This window comes from Eurytemora carolleeae, unplaced genomic scaffold, assembly GCF_000591075.1.
Source record: "Eurytemora carolleeae unplaced genomic scaffold, Eaff_2.0 scaffold1080, whole genome shotgun sequence".
NCBI classification, from domain to species: domain Eukaryota; kingdom Metazoa; phylum Arthropoda; class Copepoda; order Calanoida; family Temoridae; genus Eurytemora; species Eurytemora carolleeae.
In genome coordinates, this window is record NW_019397152.1 from 7,026 (window position 1) to 11,635 (window position 4,610).

Below are 4,610 nucleotides of genomic sequence, written 5' to 3' on the forward strand. Positions count from 1 at the left end.
GTGCTACCCCCCCCCTACCTCCCCTCCCTGTAGGTTTAGCCTAGTATAGAAACCTGATATATTTACAGAAGGCTGGACAAGTATACAAGTATATCTACTACCTTAACAAAGGGACCGCAGCAGATACAAATCTTAGAGACCGTGATAGAGACAGAGAGAGAGAGAGAGAGAGAGAAAAAACCTGGATAAAAAGTGTGCCTAAAGAGACTGTGAATGTGATTTTAAATGACCCTCCATTAAAAGAAGAGTGGCATGTCTGATTCACAACAGTAATCTTTATAGTTCAAACCTTCTCCGACAGAAGAATGAGATTTTTTTCAATCTATAAATTAACAGTGACTTGCGCAATTATTCTACAGAAGAATTAAAATTGTCAAAAATCGTTTTAAGGAAAAGGTGGATATTCTCCCCATTGTTGCTCAGATTAAAGTTTAAAGGGTACCATTGTGCATATGGCATGTACCTAGCTCTTTGAAAAAGAGAATCACTTGGGATTACGAAGGCAGTCCTTTTAAATCTGGGTATTTATCTGAGTAAAGGGTCGGACCAAACTAATTCTATCTTTACAATCTTAGTTTTTACCTGGACAGGGACAATAATTTTTGGTTTTCAGCAGGACAGGGACAATAATCTTTTGTTTTTAGCAGGACAGGGGCAATAATGTTTAGTTTTTAGCAGGACAGAGACAATAATATTTAGGTTTTAGCAGGACAGAGACAATAATATTTAGGTTTTAGCAGGACAGGGACAATAATCTTTAGTTTTTAGCAGGACAGGGGCAATAATGTTTAGTTTTTAGCAGGACAGGGACAATAATATTTAGGTTTTAGCAGGACAGAGACAATAATATTTAGGTTTTAGCAGGACAGGGACAATAATCTTTAGTTTTTAGCAGGACAGGGGCAATAATGTTTAGTTTTTAGCAGGATAGAGACAGTAATATTTAGGTTTTAGCAGGACAGAGACAATAATATTTAGGTTTTAGCAGGACAGGGACAATAATCTTTAGTTTTAGCAGGACGGGGACAATAATCTTAAGGTTTTACCAGGACAGGGAAAATAATCGTTAGTTTTTAGCAAGAAAGGGACAATAATCTTAAGTTTTTAGCAGGACAGGGACAATCATATTTAGTTTTTAGCAGGACAGGGACAATAATATTTAGTTTTTAGCATGATTGGGACAATAATATTTAGCTTTTAGCAGGACAGGGACAATAATCTTTGCTTTTAGCAGGACGGGGACAATAATCTTAAGGTTTTACCAGGACAGGGACAATAATCTTTAGTTTTTAACAGGACAGGGACAATAATCTTTAGTTGTTAGCAGGACAGGAACAATAATCTTTAGGTTTTACCAGGACAGGGAAAATAATCTTTAGTTTTTAGCAGGAAAGGGACAATAATCTTAAGTTTTTAGCAGGATAGGGACAATAATATTTAGTTTTTAGCATGATAGGGACAATAATATTTAGCTTTTAGCAGGACGGGGACAATAATCTTAAGGTTTTACCAGGACAGGGACAATAATCTTTAGTTTTTAACAGGACAGGGACAATAATCTTTAGTTGTTAGCAGGACAGGAACAATAATCTTAAGGTTTTACCAGGACAGGGAAAATAATCTTTAGTTTTTAACAGGACAGGGACAATAATCTTTAGTTGTTAGCAGGACAGGAACAATAATCTTTAGGTTTTACCAGGACAGGGAAAATAATCTTTAGTTTTTAGCAGGAAAGGGACAATAATCTTAAGTTTTTAGCAGGATAGGGACAATAATATTTAGTTTTTAGCATGATAGGGACAATAATATTTAGCTTTTAGCAGGACAGGGACAATAATTTCTACAATTTAGTCCTGGAATAAAATCAGTCCGTAAATTACAAGAAAGTTTAGTTATTTAAAATGAATTATGAAAATACATTTAAATCAAAAATTCCGTTTCTCTCTTTCTAAATGCTAAACATTCTAAATGTTACTTTATCAGCAATCTTTTTGATTATTGTCGCTCTAGAATTTGGCACTTTGTCCTTCAAAATGTTTTTGTAAATCTACAAATGAAAAGAAAGTGAACCAAAATACATTGAGAATTATTTTATGTATACTCTGCGCGCGAAGAGCAAAAAATGGCGGAACTTGAAAGGTACAGGGCCAAGCACCACCATGAGTTTTACAGTGAAAAGCACGTTTAGTGATAAAATGTTTTTATTGCATAAATATATATTTTATAGAGATTAATTCCTAAAACCATCATCTTCTTAATGTTCCAGCTTAAACCATTAATATTCATGAACTAGGGCTTTATAACCAGAAACATTAGGCACACTGTAAAAATACATTTCTTGGACATTTCATATATGAAAGACAGTTTATAGAAAAGACATTTGATTGATCGGACATTTCTTAGATAAAGACATTTTACAAATAAGACATTTCTTAGATTTGATATTTCTTAGGTAATGACATTTCATAGATCAGACTTTTCGTATATAATGACATTTCTTAGATAGGACTTTTCGTATATAATGACATTTCATAGTGTAGTAGGATGCCTTACTACATGTGATAGTTACTAGTTAGAACAGAACTACTCCTGTATAACTACTATCTCTGCAAAGTTGAAAACTATAATGGTTAAAAGATATTTATTAACAATCTTTATGCAAGCACACAGTATATAACTTATAATATAGCTGGGTAGAAGATATATTGAAGCAAATGCTTAAAGCAAAAGGGTGAAGATTGTAACAGCAATGTAGTGCATACATAAAGTAAGCAAAAGCTATTAAATAGCTTGAAGGAATTAATGCTTAAAGCAAAAATTGTTAAGACATACATACATATATAAAACGAAGTTAATGCTTAAAGCAGAAACTATGTATACTATTTACTAAGACATAAGTTAAAGTTTACTGGTTACAGGTTGGTTTAAGAATGCGTGCCACTAGAATCAAAATCAGGTCTTTTATAGCCTGAACCATGTGTGCGCGCGGCAATCGAGGTCATGCATTGGTATTCATATTGGCTTGAAGGTACCAGTGCCAAGTGGTTTAACAACTTTCTAGATACATTCTACAAATTCAAATATACATATTACATATAAACAGTCATACAATAAGAAAACATAATCAAATTTTATTCATATAATAACAAAAATGACAGTGCAGGGCCGTCCTACTTCAATAGATCAGACTTTTCGTAGATAATGACATTTCTTAGATAGAACTTTTCGTAGATAATGACATTTCATAGATCAGACTTTTCGAAGATAAAACATTTCATAGATCAGACTTTTTGTAGATAATGACATTTCTTAGATAGGACTTTTCGAAGATAATGACATTTCTTAGATAATGAAATTTTATAGATCGGACATTTCGTAGCAAAAGCATAGTCATTTCATAGATTGGTCTTTTTTTAGATTAAAACATGACATAGGTCGGACTTTTCTTAGATAAAAACATTTCATGGATAGGACATCTCATAAATAAAGTGATTTTGAAAATGCGCACAAAAATCACATAAAAATAAAACAAAAAATCTTAAAATTTATTACATTTTTTTCTATGAAAATTCTGCTCGGTCTGTGAAATTACCTACTTTTGTAATGTCCTGTCCATCTGCCATGAAACGTCCAATCTGTAAAATGTTATAACTATGTAATTGTGAAGTTCATGGGTCGACTTTAAAGTGTCACAACACCTTGATCTATTTTAACTTGATAGAATCTCATAAAACTTTAAGAATAAACGAGCTTTTATGATGCATTGATATTAGAACTATTTATCACTTTGACATGCGTTTGTTTTTCCATAGTTAAAACTCTCCTGAGCCCGCGATTTAAAAATTCGGGAAAATACCGTTCGGGTCTAAGCTGTCGTTGAGCCTTATTTACGGCTTGAGCTCTCGAATTCAAGCTGCATCTTTTTTTCAACAGAGTTGAGTTTAAAAAACCGGTTTAATATTCTACTTGCCGGTTTTCATGGTAGGAATTGGCGCATTCCGGGTTTTTATGAGAACAAGACCCAACATTTACCCTTATTCTACACTTAAACCATCCAAGGTAGATTTTATTTACATTGGGTCTTACTCCTTAAGTCGAGCCGAAGATCTTGCAGCTGTCAATCACGTGACACAAGCTGACGTCAGAATTGGGTCGAAGGTCGGGTCTTAAAGTTGGGTTTAAGGAATTACGGCTCGAGTCGAAGTTTTTAAATCGCGAGCTCCGAGGGAGAAAATAAACAAAAAACTTTGTCGTTTTAGGATTGGAGCAGATTTTGGTCGAATATTGTCTCGACATGTATTTTGATCTATATTAAATTATTTATTGTTTTATTATTATTTTGTTAAAACAATAGAAATAAAAATTATATTAACGGTACAAAGGGTAACTTTGCGGTTTTGTAAACAAAAGTTTAAGGTGATTTTTTTCGTTCAAAACAATAAGCAATAGACTCGGAAAACGCGATAAATACAATTTTAAAATAAATGCAATCAAGAAATTATGTGATTAATGATTTTTCGTGTTTGTGTGCCGAAGAAGGGATGGGGGGGGGGTAATATTTCCCACTTGAACTATTTCATTTTCAACCCCGATATTAAATCAAAATTGAC